General features: G+C 47.2%; 1 long non-coding RNA gene across 4 annotated transcripts in view; it reads right to left on the reverse strand.

The window, feature by feature from the left end:
- Nucleotides 1-21,775, reverse strand: part of LOC119621310 (uncharacterized) — a 73,180-nt gene that overhangs the window by 28,081 nt on the left and 23,324 nt on the right. The window contains exon 3 of one of the 4 annotated variants that reach the window (XR_012092511.1): nucleotides 11,330-20,942. This is a non-coding gene — a long non-coding RNA (uncharacterized lncRNA). Of the gene's footprint in view, nucleotides 1-1,578; nucleotides 20,943-21,775 lie in introns of those variants that run through there. The other 3 variants (XR_012092512.1, XR_012092510.1, XR_012092509.1) reach the window with 3 other exon arrangements.

Genomic DNA, 21,775 nt, shown 5'->3' on the forward strand with positions numbered 1-21,775 from the left:
TCTGCAAGATGGCTGCAGCTCTGCTTGATCATTTCTGCAAATGTCTAACTCGCGATGAGCCATCTCAGAGCCCTTCCAGAGGAGTAACAAAATCAAAACGCCAAGGCATCCTCCGTATTTTAGATAGCCTGCAACAGTATGGAAATGAGCAGCGGTGCCAGAGCTTTCAAGTTTGTTTGAAGTAAATTCCAGCATGAGGGTAGCATCTTTCTGGCTGAAGCAATGAGGTGGGCTCCTGCTCACTGCATGGGAGACCAGTTTTCAGCTAAGCTGCTGTCAAGGGTCTGCAAACCATGATCCCCGACCGAGCCTTGGCCAGGGAACCAGAAGTGATTTTTACACTTTGAAGTTTTAACAAAAGAAATATATGCAGAGACTTCTGTGGCCCTCAAAGTATAACATGTTGCCTACTCTGCCCTTTACAGGAGCTTCTAGCTTTGGTGTCAGTTACAAAGTGTTTCTATAAAATAATGTCACTGATTTTCAAGCATGCCAGGAAAAGTCACACTTCCCAACAACCCTCAATGGAGATGCTCCATCCTGTGTTTCACACAGATTTTAGATTTTTAAAAGCCAAAATAAGGGAGGTAATTCAGGTAAGTATTATAGTAACACAATTTGAGATACTTAAAGATGTGTGACAACAGAATTGGCATTCCTGTGAGGCAATAAACTAGCTCAAACACAAAATAACAAATCAAAGCATGTTTTGGCCTCTCAAAGTGATCAGCGAAATTGGAAATAACATTCAGTTAAATGACACTAAAAAAAAAAAAAAAAGCACAAACAAAACAAATACTACTACACCATCACTCCTTAAATTTATTTAACTACTGCTGCCAAATAAAATGGAGAGACTTCTTACTGCAGGGTAATAATCGGCCATTGTCATCATGAAATACACCGCTGTGCAGGCTCAGGCCCTCCAGCCCACAAAGGCAGGGGGAGGGAGGAGAAACGATGGCCAGAAACAAAGGGACAGGGCAACCATGACCTAGTCAGCAATTGTACCCTCCCACCTTTCTTCTGGACTTACAATTTTGGAGCCATCTGGGTTTACCTTCCTATGTCCATAAGTCAGCAAGTTCTCAAAGCCAGAAATCTACAATGCTTCTGGCAGCCAAGTCCTCTCGGCCTTCCCCCATGTTTTAGGGCCTCATCAGCTCACCCCTGGATAGTATCAATGGCCTCGGAGCTCCAGTCAACCTTACACTCCACAGACTCAAGTATGCCAAGAGCCACTCCAGGCTGCCACTTCCATGACCAAAGGCTTTCAGACAGTCGCCAGCACTGCACAAATCCATGTGGCTTCACCAGGCGCAAAGCGGCTCCAGCATTCCATCCAGTCTGTCGCTGCTACCATAGCTGTGAGTCTATGATATGTCAGGAAGGGAAGGAAGGCACCATGTACATCATCTCATTTAAGCTTCAGTGTCACAAGGTGGATTTTGTCGTGCCCATTTTATGGATCAGGAAAGTTTTAAGGAGGGCAAGCACAGGGCCCTGCTGACACAAGAGCAAGACCCGCAGAGGCCTGGGCATGACCCCCGCCCCACGTTCCCTGGGTCCTGATATCCACTCCTCCCCCGTGGGAGCCTGATCCTGGGTCTGCCTGAATTGCTACCATTCCTAAGACACGACTCACGTCTGCTCACCTCCTCCTTTATCTGTTTCCCGCAGCCCAGAGGCGTGTGCTCTTCCATCCAGACAGACATCACACTTCAGCACCTGCACTTGACACCACTTCAGCCAAAAGCTTCTCTCAAACCTACCCCCACACCTGCCGGTCACACAGGTCTGCACCCATCACCTTTCTCACATGAATTCTCACGTATTCCTGTGTAGCACCATGCAACTGATTATAGTCTGAGAGGAGGAAGCTTTGTAGGTAAGTCCACATTCTACTTTGCTCCCAGCCCTCCGTCTTGCGTCTTGCATGAGGCAACCGATTAACAGCAAATTCATTTCAGCACAACTTTTCCATTTGAAGAAACGCAGAGCATAGGACTCTGGTCATAATTAAAAGCTTGTTTCATTTGTCATTTGAAATTCCATGTACTGCTGCAACAGCAGCACCCCCTCCTCGCCAGGCTCTGCCCTAAGGACATCTTTATTCCAGCGCACGACTCCCATCAGAACCCCGGCAGCGAGAGCCCCGCAGGTTTCCCAGCGCCTCGGGCTGCGGCTTCCACGCTGGGCCGGCACTGACAGGACGGGAATGGTGCCCCCAACAACTACAGGATCGGAAGCTGGTCGACTGCTCTGTAGAATGGAGACATGTTAGTAATCCCCGACATTTCCACTGACAGGCTGCTCAGGTAAACTGGGAAAAATCCACAAAATAGAACCCATGGGGAGGAGCACTTCTCTCTCCAACCTGGCAGCTAATGGTGGCTGTGCAGACGACCTCTTCAGGAAAACTATCCACTGTATCTCAGGTCAACAACAGCCCCGCTGAGGGCCAAAAAATCAGCTCCCCCTGGCCCTTACTTCCTAAGGGTCAGCCCTCCCAGGCCACCTCTCCTGGAAGATCAGCTCTGATGCACCCACGACGGTCAGGAACCGGCTCTGGGACACATTTCCCAGGCTCCTGCCCACCCCTCTCTCTCTTCTTCCTCCTCCACATCTCCCTCTTCACTCCCATCCGCCCTCCCCCTTTTGCTTCCCTTCTCTCCTTTCCTCTCCCTCCCTCATTTCCTTTCAGCCCTCACCTTCTTCACTGCACTTCCCTATGCAACTCAGCTGACGCATTCTCAGGTCAGTAGAGTTTTCTTTCACTCTGTTTCTATTGCAATGATCATTCTTAATGAACAGAAACCTGTTTCGGACCATGTGGATGCCACCTCCTGACCAACTGCTGCCCCGCGGCTCCGTGTCCACTCAGTGTCCTCATGGCGCAGGTGCCCAGCAGTATGGCTGTGACCAGGGGTAGCAACATGGGACATGAGAGAGGTATCCCAGCCAAGAGGCCCTGCAAAGCCTCCCCAGCAAACCGGAGCAAGGCCCAGGGCGGTAGGGAGAGCGCCGTGCTCATGATGTTGGCCGTTCAGCTTCTGAAAACTGTCCATCGACTGCAAATTACTTTGTTTCCATGGTTACAAAAGAATCATAAGCATTCTGAAATACGTTCTCGGTTTCATGTTTGCGAAATCTAAGCAACATTATAATAAAAATCACTGAATTCTGCCCGAGGCTCTGGGGTGTTTTCCTCTCTGAAAGGAGCCCCTTCCAGGACTTGGGGACAGCCTTCAAAATCACGGTTATCCTGGTGGTAACAGGGAACTCCTCAGCCCGCCGGGAGCTGGGGCCCTCTACAGCCCCCACGGCTCCAGACGCCAGTGTTCTAAGGATCACACATGTGCAGATAGCAAAGCTTGCTGCACACACGCCAGGTGCTAACAAGTCCCAAACGTCTCACTCATACTTGCTAACCACATCGCTTCTCTCAGCCTCCACGGCATTTCACATTCTGCCTTTATATAGAGATGAACCATGCATCCTGAGCGTCACAAAGATTCAACTCCTTCGGGGCAGAGGGGTGCATCTTTCCATCACGGGGTCCTCACTCCAGCTGGCACAGGATTTGCAGAGTGAGTCTAATGTTGATGACACTTTCTCAATATTCCCTTCACACCCCTCCAAAAACAAGAGTGCTGCCAGCTTCTTACCAAGGTTGTAATGAGCAAAATATTTTTCTCTTATTTGTCACTTTTTAACGTAATACTAGTGAAGAATGTGACTCTGCATGTCCACTGTAGGCACCCACACCGTGAACATTCTGCTCTCCTGTGACTGTATTCACAGGTCACAAGGACAAAACTTCTCCATAGTAGCCATATATATATATATATACACACACACACACACACACATATATATATATATTTTTAACATGACTTCCACTCATCTGAAAGTCACAGATGTGGCTTTTCCTTCATAAAAAGATCCAAAGGATACACAAGCCAGGTTTAATAAACACATTGGTCCAGGTGGGAAAATGACCCCTCAGTCTCCCTCCCCTCAAAGACCAGGGCAGCCAGGAAACTGCGCTCTCCAGTAAATGACAACCGGCAGGATTCCCTAAATCACATTAAATGTGATTAAAGCAGCCGGAAGATTCCCATCTCACAGAGCGCGCCTTTCAAGACTCAAGATGTCCCCGCTCCCTGAATGTCCTACAAAGAACAGACTACCCAAATGAGGACTGAGGCAGTCAAGAAACATGTTTTCGGCCGGGTGCAGCGGCTCACACTTGCAATCCCAGCACATTGGGAGGACGAGGCAGGTGGATCACAAGGTCAGGAGCTCGAGACCATTCTGGCTAACACGGTGATAACCCCCCGTCTCTACCAAAAATAAAAAAATTAGCCAGGTGTGGCAGCGGGCACCTGTAGTCCCAGCTACTCGGAAGGTTGAGGCAGGAGAATGGTGTGAAGCTGGGAGGTGGAGTTTGCAGTGAGCCGAGATCGTGCCACTGCACTCCAGCCTGGGCGACAGAGCAAGACTCTGTCTCAAAAAATTAAAATAAATACAATTTAAAATGTTTTCAGCAAATAGCATCATCGATCCCAAATGAGAGGTACCGTTTTCATTCTAGGAGGGAAACACTACAAAGTACGTATATTTTAGCCCCGTAAGTGAATTCTTCGGGCGTTCCTGTGTCCGCTATCAAATGCAACACATCACCTCAAAAGGCAAAATTCTGTAAGTCACATCCAAGGAGGGGAAAAATCATTCTAAGTTTTAGAAATCCAGTAAGAACCTGATCCAGAGAAGCCTACTTGTTCCAGACTCTAAGCAGCAATATATTGCTACAATGTAATGAAAACGAAGGGATGATTAAGAAAATTTCAATGCTAATAAAAGACAAAAACGTAATTGGATTTATTCTACTCTAGACAGAGCAGCCGGGCAGTTCACCCATACGTTATGAACGTTGCTGTTTATCAGGCAGGGTCCAAACTCTGTCAACAAGGCTTGACAGCAAGGGCATGATCTCCACTCACTGCAAGGTCCGCCTCCCAGGCTCAAGCAATTCTCTTCAGCCTCTGGAGTAGCTGGGACTACAGGTGTGCAGTCATCACGCCCAGCTAATTTGTGTGTTTTCAGTAGATGCGGGATTTCACCAGGTTGCCCAGGCTGGTTCCCTGGATCTCAAGCTCCCAGGCTCAAGCAATCCACCCGCCTTGGCCTCCCAAAGCGCTGGGATTACAGGCGTGAGCCATCACGCCCGGGACTTTTTTTTTTTCTTTTCTTTTTAAGTGATTAATGTGCTTCAGAGTCTTGTAGGCATTTAAAAAGGAAAAAAAAAAGAACAAGCAAATTCTGTAAGGGAAAGAAAGCATTAACACGTTTTACACTTCTCAAAACTCAAAACTGAAATGCTAAGAATAAATGTATTTTATTCACAGAAGCAGCATTCTTAAAGTTCTGTAAAAGTGATACCATGGACACCACCACATCACAGACAAGCGTGGCAGGACTGCTCAGATTCAGAACACATTCTGAACAGTCCTCCTGCCACTTTCCTCAATGGGAACACTTTATTCTGTCTTTTATTCAAATTAAGTATCTTGCAAGGGAGTTGAAGAAAACTGCATAGCAGATTTTAAAACTTCAACGCTTTTCTCAATTTTCGCCACATTCTGATGCATTTTACTGACTACACGGCCAATAAGCCTAAAACTTTTTGCATCGATAAAGACAATGCTCCTTTTAGCAATAGGCTTTTTCTTTTCTATACAAATATCAGTAACTTAAGCTAGTAAACTGGGTATTTCACAAAGATTTTGCACAATTCCTAGCACAGATTTTAGCAAAATAAAACCATTATCTTTCCGCAATTAAATAAGCAAGCATAGGAAACTGCACAGTTAAAATAACCATTCTATTATTTTATATAAACACAAATAAGAAAGAGTATGCTTTGAAAAACAGTATTTCCATATGCCAACGATGAAGCAGAAGACAATTCCTCAGCCTCATATGACATTTGACAACCGAAGTACTCTGGCCCAAGTCCAGCCCGGTTAAATGGAAATGAACTAAACGTGTGAGTGACCGTGGTGAGGCACTCTGATAGCCACAGTCCAGGAAAGAACAGCTAACATCTTTCTTCTTCATGGGAAAACCGAAACATACTCGAGAGACCTTGATTCTTTAAAACACAGTCTGCCCCAGTACTAACCTTAAGCTCCCATCGATCAAGATTGCTATAACCACAGAGGTGTTTTTCCAGGCCCTCGAAAATCACGGACATGGTACATACACAACGTTTTCAAACACTCAATGCAGCCAATTTGTTAAATGTGCTGTGATACCGGAGGTCTTGTGCAGGACCAGAAGTGTCGCAGCCTGGTTACCTGTCCTGGTGTTCAATGCTTTGTATGTGCAAAACCTGCTGTTACAATTTACTGGGCTTAATGTGATTCAGTTCATCACAGAAGAGAGCTATGACATTTACTTAATTCCACCACAGATTCTCAGGTTCACCTTCCACGAGTGACTGTTCTGTCCACGAGACAGTGGAGGGAAGACCCAGAAAAGGCCTGGGAGATGCCAGGTGCTCACAAACTGGTATCCGTCTGCTGGTTCTGGCTTAAAGGAAAACAGACATAGAAGCAGCTAAAAGGGCTCACTACACCTAATATCACAATGTTCTCAAGTTTACCTTAGCCAAAAATAAAAGCAGAAAAGCAAAACTACTCCAGGGCATGATTCCAGTGCTAATCTGAAACATGAAATATTTAGAAGACAAAGTTTATTGTGAGTGCAAGTAATATACACATAAAACACTGGTTTCACAAAACCCAGTCTTTGCGATTGCTTTTATAAAAAGTAAAATTCTCATGAGGATCGCATACATTAACTGATTTTCAAATGAAGGGACTGGTAAACTTCAGGGCATATGATTTCTGCCACACACGAGGGGAGCAGTGAGAGAGAAGAGCTAGGATCAAGTGTGCTGAAGCTGTCTTAGGACTGAAATTCAGTTTCTGCCAAAACAAAAACACAGGAGTCTGTCAACTTCGATAGCAAGCTCTGCTTGAGAGCGACAAGATGTTAAATTTGCAAAGGAGCTTCTCCCTGTATGGGCACGTGTGATCCTTGCAAAATCATAGCTCAGCATCATCAAAAATCAGGAAAGAACACAAGCCTTCCAGACATGAAATCCAAGAGCAGAAGGGAGCAGAGTCCAAGCTTGCTCAACAGAACTGTTCCCGGACAACAGCACAGAGGACATCACAGGGAGGGCAGGGCAAGCAACAGCAGCTTCCGTGTTGCCACAAGCAGGGCCTGAGCCAGGAGACCAGTCTCCTCCAACCTGACAAGGAGGCGCGAGGAGCCACAGAGAAGTCAATTCAGGGTCCTTTTCAGAAAGGGGCAACAATGAGAAAATCTGGTCTCACCCACCCCATACCCCCTACGGTAGCAGCTAAACTCGCACGTGCGTCTGTCACGTTCCCCGACCCCTCTTGCAGATGCTCTTCCTGCACCCGGGTGCCTGTCTCCGTGCTGCTCCTGAGGCCACACCTGTTGCCATCCACTAGTGACCAGGAATTCACCTTTGTCCGGGAGAAGCAAAGGCAGAGTTCACACACTCCTGTACAGGTTTGTTGGCCGAGAATCTAACTGCACTGTCCGATTCCAGATGTGCTGGTACCAAGGAGAACGTTCAATGTCTGGCATTTATAAACGGCATCAGTGGGTTCTCCTGGGACTCCCAGGCAGCCGCACGAGGGACGGAGCTGTTGCCCTGTTACCCCGAGCCAAACAAGGCTGAGAGGCACACACCACAGGCCACATCACACTCGAGCACCGACTGACACTTGCTTGTTCGTGTGTTAAGAGTTCAGGGTACAGGCGACAGACAGGCCTGATCTCAGTCATGGGACAACAGTGACTGCCCACAAGTCCCGTATTTAAGCCCCGACTTGCCCATCCAGCCTTCCTTCAGGAACAATGCCCACCTCACAGTGCAGCCATGATCGCTAAGTCAGCACGTACATACACAACCAGATTCATTGCAATTGTGCTTTCTACAACAAATTAATACAACCAGGCGCTATCATTGAGACTGAATAACCAATATTAGAACAGAAGATCAGGCCAGCGATTGTGGCTCAGACCTGTAATCCCAGCACTTTGGGAAGCTGAGGTGGGTGGATCACTTGAGGTCAGGAGTTGCAGACCAGCTTGGCCAACATGGCAAAACCCCATCTCTACTAAAAATAAATTATCCAGACATAGTGGCACACACCCTGTAACCCCAGCTACTAGGGAGGCTGAGGCATAAGAATCACCTGAACCTGGGAAGTAGAGGTTGCAGTGAACGGACATTGTACTACTGTGCTCCACGCTTCCAGCCTGGGTGACAGACCAAGATTCTAGTAAAAAAATAAAAGGTCAAGATGAAAACTGATTGCCAAGGTCCATGTTCCATAAACTTCAAACAAAGTTCATTAGCTGGTACTTGATCAAGTTGTTGATTTCTTCATTACAATCTTGTATATCCTTCTAACACGGCTCAAAATGTTTACATTTGAGCACACCTCGAGTATAACAAAAAATAAAGTGCCTATATTTCATAAATGAGCAAGTTCCAGTAAGACTGCATCCTGCTCTAGTTAATCCTTTGACAACGTAAAACTGAACCATCCTGACATAGCACTGACACATGGTACAAGAATAATGACCTCCAATTAAATCGCTAGATTTACAGAACACATAAATATAGTTTATCACTAATTCACCAGCGATTAGCAAGATTTTAAAGGAAGAAAAAGTATCGGGACTGTAACTAGGAATAAAGGCAAAAATAAACACGAGAAATTAGTCACGTTTAAATCAATACCCTTTCTGTGGGGCCGTAATAAAGTATACACAACAGGTGTGCAAGCTGTCATGCTAAGCTGTCACCAAGCTCTCTATGAAGGTGGTAAGAGCGTACCAAGTCGCAGAACCTCATATTCCTATTTAAACGCTACACAGCCAACACCACACTCGGCACGCAGTGAGAACTCTGAAAGCTCTGAGGAACGCATGATGGGATGAAGGGCCTCAGTCCTGCCATCACCCTGCTGCTTATTAAAAATATAAAACAAAGCCCTGCCTTCAAGGTGCTCAGATCTAACTAGTACAAAGTTTTGCTTTTGACAAGTTAACTACGAATGATGAAGACTCTCAACAGCTGTGCAAAATGTAAGGCAACCTAATAAGAGGAACTTGGCTGAGACTAAACCCAGAGATGGTTTTTTAACCACAGAAGAGGAAAGAACTGAAGAACCTTACAGAAAGTTGACAGCAATTTCTATTTCTCTATGGTAGAACCTGGAATTTACCTTTGAGACAAACTGTCCTTCTGTTCTGAAAAATCAGATTATTCTTGCAATCCTCCATCAGGACTGAAATTCCCAAAGGCATGGAAAACCAAGTACTAATTTTAAAACCCCCCCAAAAAACGACCTATGATCTTAGATGTGAGATTTAGTGTTCTCAAATTCCAAATTTGGAAATATTTTGCACAAAGTCCTTATTTTCCCTGTTTACTTGAAAGCTCTCTATTCTTTTGTCCTAAATATCTTCTTTCTCGTCCTTCCAAACAGTATCTGAAGATGAACTTACATATCGTTTTCAATGTTAACAAAGAAGATACTGCATTTGTCACGAACTGTTTATATTCACAACTCTAGGAGGGATTTTGCTACATCGTGAGGAATAACACGAGGAAGGAAATACGCCACGAATAAAGAACAGTAGAAAGTGGACACATTTCCTGATGAGTACCGATTTCTCATTGAGCTGCTGACAAAGTTATAATACAGAAAGCTAGACAGCTGCTATGTTAGTTCTACCTCACTTAAGTGACCGAGTCATTGTTGTTTCGGTTCCCTCTCTCGTCTGGGGATGAGACACACCTCACAGAGCTGTTTATGATTTCAGGAACACACACATCAATGAAGTGACTATTCCTAAATCATTGCAAAGGGTAGAGTAACCTGCCAAATTTCAACTAGGTTGCAACAAACAACTGTTTTCATCCTACACTCTCCGATGCCAACGAGATGGTGCATTCTTGGATCCCTGCGGGAGCCCTTTTCCTGGTGCCATAGAGCACACACACATTTACATCCACTTAGTGTACGTATATGATACACTGTAACACATGTACCTTCATAGAGCGTACACACATCCGAATATGTATAGTGTACATAAGTGCACTACATGTGTACAGAGTGCACACACATCCAGATCCATGTAGTGTACATGTATAGAGTGTACATCCAAATATATATAGTGTACAAACAAGTCCACTACGTGTGTACAAACATAGAGCATACACTAGTCCATATAGCAAATGTACACAGGTACGCTAAAGTGTATGCACACGCATAGCATGTACACCCATCTATATGCACACAGTGTACACAGGTATACTATAACCTGTATGTACATGCATATGGCATACACATGCACATCCGTATGTACACAGGTATGCTATTTGCTATATGTATACACATACATATAGCATGCATTCTTATCCAATGTACGTAGGTGCACTACAGCATGCATACACATGCGCAGTGTACACATAGGCACATGTATACAATGTACATCAGTACACTAACGTATACAGCATATACACATATGCAATAGTGTACATACATAAGCAGCATGTATATGTATCAGTGTGTACATATCCAGAAGTTTATTCAGTGTGCATAGTGTACATGCATGCTTGTGTGCACATATGTATATATACATCTGCAGAAATAATGTGCACATACCCACACGGTGTACGTACACAGGTATGTATATGGCATTAAATACATGCATGTATGTACACATGCAGAACAGATAGGTGTCCAAGTAGTGTGCATATAACCATAGTGCCCATAGATACACACATATACACGTGTACATGCATGCCTACAGCATGCATGTGTGTAGGACACATATGAAGTGTACATACCTATACATTGTAAATACATGCACAGTGGAAATGCACGTATAGGTACACCACATACAAACATGTACATTTATACAGTACACATATACCGAGACCCAGAACAGGTCATGAGTATTAACACTGCAGAAAGGCTTCCAGTTCTACCTAAATGAATTTTTTTTCAAATAAAAACAATGGGAAGGGCACAACCACTTTCCCTCAGAGTTCTGGGCCTGACCGTGGAAGTTCAGAGGTTTCCTAATGCAATACACATCAGGACTGACTCATGATAAAGCACTCCTTAAAAATTAAAAATGTGTCCTCATGTTTTGGCCTTTGAGACAAAGCCTCTTAATCGATTTCTGACTGAATTTGACTCACAGTGCTCTGGCAGATTCTTCATTTTCTGGTGAGACAGATGAATGTCCCATGGTGAGGGCAATGCCAGCCCTTTCAGAGTCAGCTTCTCGAGGACCGATGTCTGACAGAACACAATCCAACACCATAGTAGGATCCTCCACCCAGCCACTTAGACGCTTTCGGGTACTTACTCTGTCTGCTCATTTCCCTTTTTTGAATTCAGCTGGAGGGGAAAAAAAACAAAAAATCAAAACCAAAAACAAACAGCCCAAGTGTTTGTGTGTCTGAAAAGTTAATACATCCACATCCAACTTTCTAAATGAGACACGGCAGGTATGATGGTCACCGAACAGTGGCCACTGTTGACAAAATACAAAGTCTTCTGCGAACAAGAACGAGTTTCTAGGAATACAAAAGTCAAGGAAATTTACTTCACGTATTAAAGCTGTCAAGGGTCCTCATCAAAAGTGTACTTAGAGGTTTTCCTTTCAAGTTATTTTTGAAGATTTTTAAGTTGCAATACTTAAAAGCCTCTGGGAAAAGAAAGGATACAGGTATCTGGAAGGTTCATACTAAATGATTTTCATGTCTTTTTGATAAAGTTAAATAAGGTCAGCCTTGAAGTAATGGGTTCCACTACTCTGAGGCTGTGGATGGAATCCACAACACCACGAGACAATTGAATAAACAGCAAGGCTGCACACACAGGACACAGGCAGTGAGCCAGCCTAACTAGTTGTCAGCTTCTGGGTCAGTTCTACCCAGTTCTGCCCAGGCCCCACTGGAGATGAAAACCTGCCCTTTAGAAGCCTTCAATCCCCACCTTTCAAAATCTAATCCTCTTCAACTGAGGCCCAAGTCCAAAAATCTACTGACATCTTAGCCCTCGATAGGCCAGCTGTCCCCTAGCCTTTTTGGCACCAGGGATGGGTTTCATGGAAGACAATTTTTCTGGGTGGTAGTTTTGAATTGCAACTGTTCCACCTCAGGTCAGTCATAGGATCCTCATAAGGAGCACCTCCGAGATCCCTCACATGCAGTTTGATAGGGTCCCAGCGCCTAGAACACCGGCTTATGATAGGGTCCCAGAACCCAGGAGAACATGTGGCTTATGAGAGGGTCCCCGTGCCTAGGAGAACAGGTTTTAAATGAGTTGGCAAAGCCAAAATCCAACGGATCTACCACTCCAAAACAAACATACACCACTGTCCAATATTGATGTGAGCCAAAAACATGGAAGTCCTGAGGGCCCACACTGACCACAGCCAGATGCCACTTCGGCAAGAACCAAGCACGTGCCTAAAGATCACCCGTGATGACCCAGGAGAGCAGCTTTGAGCAGAGACAAAGGTGAAGGAGAGGCATATGGGCCAGGGTGCTGGGTGTGCCCGTTTTTGTGACCTCACTGAGATTGCTGACCTCTGGCCCTTGGTGTCCATCCTATGGAGGAGGTAGCCCCCAAATCCCTGCCTCCCTTCAGCACTGACTGAGGCGGTCCTGAAGTCTACCCAGGGCTGAGGCTGCTTCTAAATCCTGTTAGCTGCACACCCACATAAAAAACAAAAAACAAAATATCAAGTATGCAGACAGGAAAAGAAAAATATGTGAATCCTCCCTTATTCAACAGGCATTTAAAAAGTAACAGGGAAATTGTGATAGGCTTTAAACAACCACCAGCTATCACGTCGTGTTGAAATGTTTTAGCTAATCAGGAACACGTTTACCAAGCACCTGTGTGTTCAGGAAATCAGTTGACAGGTCCCAAATAACCTCGGAGCTTACGACCTGACCCCCACTCATGCGCATCACCTCTCCAGAGGAATGAGCTCTGGACACCTTTCAAATGGTGAGGAACAGGAACAAGGGTAGCTTTCCCTCAACCCCACAAAACAAGCTCGACCCCAAGAAGCCTGGAGAACAGCAACGTTTGTTTAGATGCTTTCCCACTGTCCTTGTCAGAGCAAACATTCCCATCCCACACCACCCAGTGTTTAACTCTCCCTGGGATACCAGCAGCCGTCAACCCTCAACAAGCTGGAAACAGAGGCCAAGGTGACAGGAGGCCTCTCTCCATTCCCTACTGAATTTGCTCAGGACACGGATGTTCCCAAACACATACAGCCCCGAGTATTTCACACCTGGAGAACATTCTAACAACAGACGCCGCAAAGATGCTCCCCTAAAGAGAAACTCAGTTTCTAACTTCCCTTAGGGAAAAATATGAGACCCAGAACTTTCCAGAAAATCAAGTGTGGGAGGAAGCCACTCACCTCTGGCACTTCCTAAACCTGCCTTCCCGCAGGTGCTCAGGGATGTCCCCCCGATAGCCCCGTCCACCCAGGATGGCAGCAGGGCTCAGGCAGCCAGCACCTGGGCAGCTGGCGAAGCAACCCCAGAGTGAAAACGCCATCCCAGGCACCATTTCCTGGAGCCCCTCAGCAAGAAAAACAGAGGTGGGACAGAACCGAGGGCTGATTTGAGGCTAGGGAGCCACAGACCCGCACAGCTCAATCATCAGACATGCTCTTCTGTGGACAGAGCCCAGCCCATGGAGAGGCCAGCACAGAGACCCTCGTGCCGGCTCCACGAGCCAGCGTCCTCCAGGGCTGCAAGTTTGTGATCACAGCTTCAGAATTTGGTTCCAGAATCGTCCGGAATCAAAGACGCACCAAACTGTAAAGCTGCCAGGACAGCAGGGCCCAGGAGCAGGCTCAGGGGAGGACCACGTAGAAACCCCACACAGCATACACGTGTGTATGCTTACTCCACACATGCCACCGCTTCACCCAATACTATACATACAAATGCATGTATGTACTCCATACACACCCTCAAATACACTCACCAAGTATGATGCGTGTACACACTCCACACACCCTCAAATACATACGACACACATGAACATGCTCACTCCTCCCACACCTGCTAAATACACTCACCACACACGCACAAACGTGACACACGTGCACACTCATTCCAGGCATCACACCCCTCACTAAGTACACAGGTGCACACACCCCCAAGTCCAGAACCTGCAGACTCCACAAGCTTTGGTTTCCCCCACTGTTTCTCTCATCACATGAGATCCACACACAGGTGTCATTTACTGACATCTAACACCCGGGGAGGCCCTTAGACAGAACTGCAGTCACAAGTCGGCTTCATTCAGGCATTCATCACCAGCCTCCTGAAGCCACCTCCTGTCCCCACGGGGAGCAGGGGCCGAGACCAGAGACGTCACTGGGCTTACAGATCCCCAGCCTGGCAACCCAGCGAAATCAGGAGGGCTCGGCCACGGCCTTGGAGGGAGATGGGTACTGGCTCAAGTATGCGGAACATAAGTCCTCATTTCCATACAGTGTCACCTACGACAGCGTCAGGTGAAAGCCAGTGGTTTGGCATTCCTGGGATAGACAGTTCTGTAAATACAAGGGAAGCTTTTTACTCCTCTCCTCTGAACACATGAGGTCCATGGTCCCCCCTCACATCTAACACTGGGAATCCAAATCGGTGACTCCTTGTCCACCTGAGGACCACCCAAGAGGATCCACACACCTGCTACAACAGCAGCAGCACACCTGGTCTGCAGGGGAGCAAAGCAAATCCCACCTTTATGACTAAAACTGGATTACCCTGACACTGGCAGCCTGCAGTGTGTATATCGTCGAGCCCCCACATCTGTGCCACCTGCAAGAGGAACATAAGCCCTTAGTCCCAGGTTCTCAGGACGGCCTGTGAGGTGGATGCTGGCACCCTTCTCATCTCCCAGTGGAGAGGAGAGAAGGCCAGGGTCAGGGCTGGTGTATCAGGAGGGTCGGGATTCAAACCCCATCTGCCTCACAAAGCAGCGCTTACCATTCAAGTGACTTCTATCATCAGCCTTAAAATGTACCACAGTTACCAGCAATTCTGAGTGCTGTTCTTTGGGACGTCATAAGCAAACATTTTGTTAGAAAGATTTTGCCAAAACTGCTTTCAAAATCCTGTGGTATGAAATGACTAATGAAAATTTGAGCTATGAAATAAAGCACATAGTTAAATGAATCCCAAAATGACTATCGCAAAGGAGGCTTTAACTTGAAGTGAAAAATATCCTCTAAATGACATCAGCCAGAATTATCTTCAATCATTACTGATCCCATACGCTTCAGGAATTACACAGCATCATCTCAGATATGAACTTAAAACCATTAGCTGAATGCACATTTCAGCACAAAGTTCTGCTATAATAAGCAGCACAGGCTTCTCTGGAGAGGATTTTAATTGGGACTACAAACAATGTGCACAATCGTGGTAAGAGGTTTCATGCTGGCAGTTCTCCAAGGTGCGACACAGAAAAACACCACTAACCTCGAAGACACCTGTGACATTGTAATGACATGAGAGACGATGTGGACGGACTACTGTAAATATTTGAAAAGGAGAAACAATGCAAGGAAAGAATTGTGTCAGTTACCCTTTACATTCTTAGAAAAAACGATTTTTCCTTTGGGATGATTTAAAAGGAAAATGACATTTCTGAATTTTTTTTTAACTTTTCTTTCTGAGACAGGGTCTTGGCTCTGTCGCCAAGATTGGAGTACAGTGGAGCAATGGCAGCTCACTGTAGCCTTAAGTGATCTTCCCACCTCAGCCTCCAGAGTAGCAGGGACCACAGGCACGCACCACCACACTCAGCTAATTTTTGTTATACAGATGGGGTCTTGCTATGTTGTCCAGGCTGGTCTTCAACCCCTTGGCCTCAAGTGATCCTCCTGTCTTATCAGAAAACAGACATTAGAGCAAATACATTTCTATAAGATTTTCTAACTCTTTTCACTGGGGAAAAAGGTAACTTGCCTCCAAGGGTCGGAGACAAAGACATTAATGCAGACAAGAGCGCTGTGCATCCCGGGAATCGCTACACCACGAGGCACGGCTGTGCACACCGGAAGCAGGAGTAACACACGAGGCTAGCACAGGCCGATGCTGGCCCTCTCCAGAAGCAGGCCTATCCTTCCTCCTTTCCTCAGCCCCCTCTCCCTTCAGGCCTCAGTGGCTGCTGACAGGGGAGAGGTCACAACTAGAGGAGGCTCTCAACTCCACCAGGGACAGGAGCCCCGGACGCTGGGAACTAAACTACTGCCCTCCGCATCCACCTCCTTCTGGTCCAGCCTTCTCAGGAGCCAGGCATGGCCACTTTGACCCTCTTTCCCTTCTGTGGCTCCTACAAAAAACCAGTTCAGTGAGCCGAGGCTGCCTCGCACTCCAGGGATACCTGGCACAGGCCCCCTCCATGTCCTTATCCAAGCTCCTGGGGCCAGAAGGGTCTTGCAATATTTCACTTTCCAGTTGAGCATCCCCAGCCTCAAATCCAAAGTGCTCTAAAGAGCATTTCCTTCGAGTGTCATGAGGAAGCTCAGAATGTTTCAAGTTTTGAAGCATTTTGGAGTAGGGACTCTCAGCCTTAATTTGAACCTCTTCAAGGAAGCCACACATTGAAGCCCCCGATGTCCACCCTACACAATCCCAGCACACCCTCTGAAGTCCTCAGTAGCAGATTTTCTTTCTTCAAAAATAACCACAAGTCACAAACTCACACACAATCACAGAAGGGGGTTGTGGACACCCGCACAGATGATGAAATTTAACTGTCACATTTTTACCTGGGTAATTTAAAGTCATTCCTCAAAACACACCTATTATACTGAGTTGCATATTAAGGTGAACACACACAAATCATTTCAGGGAAACAAACGTCACTTTGGGCTGCGTGTGGTTTCTTGACTCCCGTGAATAACTCAGCGTTCACCCTCACTTCTGGATAAGGGAGACGATGCAAAGAAATCTGTTAAAACAAAGACATGAAAACAAGTTTAAGAAGGGTTTGAAAGGTTCCTCCTGTCCCCCTGGAGGGGAGAGAAGGACGCCTGGAAGGCTCACGGGGGACAGGAGCACAGCCTCCTCAGTGTGTCATGGACGCTGCCGCGCCAAGGGCAGAGGATGATGCCTGGAAGGCTCACAGGGGTGGGAGCACAGCCTCCTCAGTGCTTTCTACACTCAGCAGCTTCAGAAATTCCTGCAGAAGCAGAACACATGAGAACTGAGACTGGAACACCCCAAAGAAAGGGACGAGGGGTCAAAAAAACCATTTGATTGTTACCAAGGAGCGCGGGCATGATGCCGCTTCAAAGACCATGTGAGAAGTCACTCATAGGCGTTTCAGAAAATAAGGGTAGCGCGAGATTGCTCGATCAGCTCAAACAGGCTGCCGTCCCTCAGGCCATGAAGTCCCTGAGATGAGCCTCTCACTGAGCAGAAGTCACTCGCACCTCTGCCAGAGAAAGGACTACAAGTTGACACATAACCTCATGAAACCTGGGCTTCAGCCCGCCGACAACAGTGAGTCTGACACGGTACATCCTTCCACATGGTTAAACACCACAGGGGTTCATCAGACAACCTCGAAGGGCTGTGTCTGTCCAGCTCCTTTACCAAGTTCTGGATTTTTCCTAATGCACTATAAGCAGCATGTTCCAGTAGAGACGTCATTAACTGACTCTGGGTCCTCTTAATTTTGAAATTAGAAACACACTTGGCCAGGCACGGTGGCTCATGCCTGTGATCTCAGTACTTTGGGAGGCTGAGGCAGCTGGACCACTTAAGTCCAGGAGTTTGAGTCCAGCCTGGGCAACATTGCAAAACTCCATCTCTACAAAAAATACAAAAATAAGTCAGGCATGGGGACACGTGGAATATGTGCCTGTGGGTCCTGGCTACTCAGGAGACTGAGGCAGGAGGATCGCTTGAGCCTGGGAGGTTGAGGCTGTAGTAAGCTGTGCTCACACCACTGCCTGGGCAACAAAAAGGTATTTTTTGCCTGTCTCAAAAAAACCAAAGAGAAAAAGAATTATATACCTGAGTAGGCCAAAATAAAAGAGGCCTTGTGGAACAACCTGAAACACAGCTGCAAATTCTGGCAGGGCCTCCCCTGGCTTGTTTTGTGGTAAGTGTAGGACCGCTCTGAAGAATAGAATCCCAGGCACCTTCCGAGACTAGACCTTACAGTACAACTTCCCTTCGCTGGACAGAACACTGGCCTTGGAGCCTGGGACACCCTGGGGCAGTGCCACCATCCGGAGGCTGCCATGGCACAAACAGGCCCTACCATCATGAAGCCTGGGACGTCCGTCAGAGCAGTGCCACCAACCCGAGGCCGCTGTGACACAAGGGAGCCCTGGTGCCACTGAGAGGCTGCACAGCAGGTCCAAGCCCAGGTCAGGAGTGAAGAGGCTCCACATCCTTTCCATCCCTCCAGCTGAGTCCACAGATGTCTTGGGGCAGAAATGCATCACCCTCAATGTCCACGGGTGAGTTTTTGGACACAGAATCTGGAAGCATAAAAGATGGTCCTGGGCTGGTTGGTTGCCACCTCGGATCTGTCCTCTTTCCACACAAAACCTGGCTCACACCAAGCAGCGTCTAAGTCCTGGAAGACCTGCTAAACACAAGTGCAGTTACAAAGCGGAGAAACTAGAAGGGGCTGGGCTGTGCTCCAGTGGCACCAGCGTTTCTCAGGAAGACCCCGGGCATGACAGGGTCCAGGGCAAGGGCTTTCTGGGATCCAGGACATGGAACAAGAACCCATTTCCCGGTCCTGTTGAATATGAATCGGCTAAGGGCCGATTCCCTCCCTCGGAGGACTGAGCACCGCCCCACAACACCTTGGTATGGGTATGTTATTACATACGTTGGTATGGGTATGTTATTACCCATACCAAGGAAATAACAAGCCCGTTACCAGCAGGAGGCTGGTGATGAAGACATGAGGACCAGATGAGCACGAGGGATCCCGACAGATCATCCCTGGCACCGAGCAAGGGGCGGACAGTACCCCCTGTTCCTGACGCATCAGCCCTGGCACTGAGCGAGGGGTGGCAGCACGGCCTGTGCCCCTGCAGATGCAGAGGGATGTGAGGGGGGCGCAGGCTGGGCTTGGAGGCTAACTCAACCACCTGCGCTTGCACTTCCATTCCTCATGGCAGGGAGGCGAGGCACAGGCAGCATTAGGGCTCACCTTGGCCCTGGGCTGCACTTTTTTCTGCTTATGAGTCGTGCTCGCTTTACATGGACAGGCATAGCTATAATAACGATTCCCTGATTATTTCACTGCTTACATAAAGGGCTTTCAGAATTCACTTCCATCCTTAGGAAAGGTGGCCAACACCAGGCTGTCTCCCTTAAGATGCTGTGTCTCATATAGGGAAAAAAAATCAAGAGAAATCAAATAAAGGCCATAAAATACATCAGTTTCAACACTAAAATTTAATAGTACGCTTAAATTGAAGATGAGTTAAGTCACATTTCAAAACCTCTGAAAGTACAGTTACTGGGAGGGAATGGTTTGCGACACACAAACACAGCTCTGTAGAAGGGCCCAGGCTGGATGAAGGCTCAAACATCAGTGCAAGGAGAAAGTCTGAACAAACTCTCTCCTGCCCTGCTGCTGTCCTCTTCCAAAACACACTGGTTATCTGTCAGTTAAAACTAGGCCTAGGGAGGTGGGAGGCAGGCCTGGGAGGGTCACCTAGCATCCAAGCTCCTCACCCACACAACTGCACCAGGCTGAGCTGAGCAGCACACACAAACACAACTAATTCTCCCCAAAAAGAAGACGGAAGGCAGCACACTGCCACACCAGGTGCCCCGCAGATGAGAAGATTGAGGGGAGCCAGAGGTACCATTAATCTTGCTTGCATGGTGGAGGGAGAGGAATAATGCCACTCACTTGAGTGTTGCACAGTTCTTTCTAGCACTGAGTGGCAGAAAACAAAAATTATAGATGCTTCCTCAGATAAATGTTTCTGAAGAACTGAACATAAATTACGTTCAGGAAATAGCATTATGAATGCCTCAAGTGCTTCTGTTTTCAATAATCCCAGAGTAATTCTATAAACCTGGGAATCAGTCTCACCCAACTCCAGGATCACGGCCCAGGTGACGTGGGCACACATATCCTGAAGCTCCAATGCTCAACTAAAGTGGGGCGAGTGAAAATGATCCTGGGTATAATTTACACGGACCCAGGAAGGTAGCTGAGCCCCAAACCCCTAAACTAGGAAGACCAGCGTCCTTCAGGGGCCTCACCTCTGTCCTTTCCCAGCCTCTGGGAACCAGCACTCTGCTCTCTACTGACACAAACGCCCCTCCAAGGTACAACCAGGAAGATCATCATTCAAAACTGAGGAACGCGGCAGAACAAAGCTGTCAGGAGATTTTAATCACCGACACCACTTGTTACATGACCCAAAGATGATTCAAATCCCAGGCCCTTCAAGACTGAATGTTATCTATACTTAAATGCATTTCATCACCATATTGGGGGGTTAATTCCTTTGTTTTGCTGCAAATATATCCAACTGCTGTAAAAGGAAAAGGCAATTTGTTAATGAAGCTTCTTGGAGTGTCTCAACAGGCCTCGAGGCAGGATAAAAGGCAGGACCTCCTGGCAGAAACGCTCAGCTCTGAGGTCAGGTGGAGTTCTTGAGCACCAACCAAGGCAAAATAAGGTCGAAGACCACACCACACTTTCCTCAATCACATCTTCATTCCACCTTTCCTTCTATTTCTCACGACTTCACTGGCAGAAATTGTGCTGAAAGAAAATGGAAACACACACATACATACGAGACCCTACAGATGCTGAGAATGGGTGCAGCCATCACAGTCCGAATGTCCTTTCAGGGCCATCTGACCTGGCTGGGATCCAAGTATCCAAGTGCAGGCTTGTATGTCAGACCCGTGAAGCCAGGATTAAAGCCACTGAACGGCAGTTTTCCATCCCACGGAAACCGGCCTTGCTAGGGGCTTCCTCGGGGACCACTGACCTCACGCCACCACCCCTCAACTACTTCAACTAACCTACATCATGGCAGAGGCCTCCCTAGGCAGACCAGCCCTGCCCAAGTCCTGCTTCATGGCAAACCCTCCAGGCAAACGTCCTTGGCCTCCTCCGGGAGGCTGTGCTCAGAAGGTGCCCTTATTTACTTCTGTGGCTCTGAGACATTTAACTAGAGCCCAACACATTTCTTCCTGTTCACATAGTATTGAGTTAAAAGATTTTTAGGAGTAAACTTTCACTGGGAAAAATACCATTTCAGGAGCCCCAGTGACCACAATGAAAATGTTTTTACCTTCCCTTATGTGACATTGGCAACGCCAGGTCCAGGAAACGTTCTGGATCTCAGATAATGGCATATCCACTCATAGTAAGTCTTGGTCTTGTTTCACAAGCTATGAAATGCTGCCCAGAAGCAGGAAAAACCCCACAACGTGGCAGGGAGGGGCGACCAGCGTGAGTTCTAAGGCCAGACCACCCGGTCTGCTGACAGCGTGGTGAGGGGCAAACAGTGCAGGGTCTAAGGCCAGACCACCTGGGTCCTGCTGACAGTGTGGCTTCAGGAGTTTCCTAAACCCTCTCCTCTCCAA

The sequence above is a fragment of the Chlorocebus sabaeus genome, unplaced genomic scaffold (assembly GCF_047675955.1).
Source record: "Chlorocebus sabaeus isolate Y175 unplaced genomic scaffold, mChlSab1.0.hap1 unalloc_scaffold_644, whole genome shotgun sequence".
NCBI classification, from domain to species: domain Eukaryota; kingdom Metazoa; phylum Chordata; class Mammalia; order Primates; family Cercopithecidae; genus Chlorocebus; species Chlorocebus sabaeus.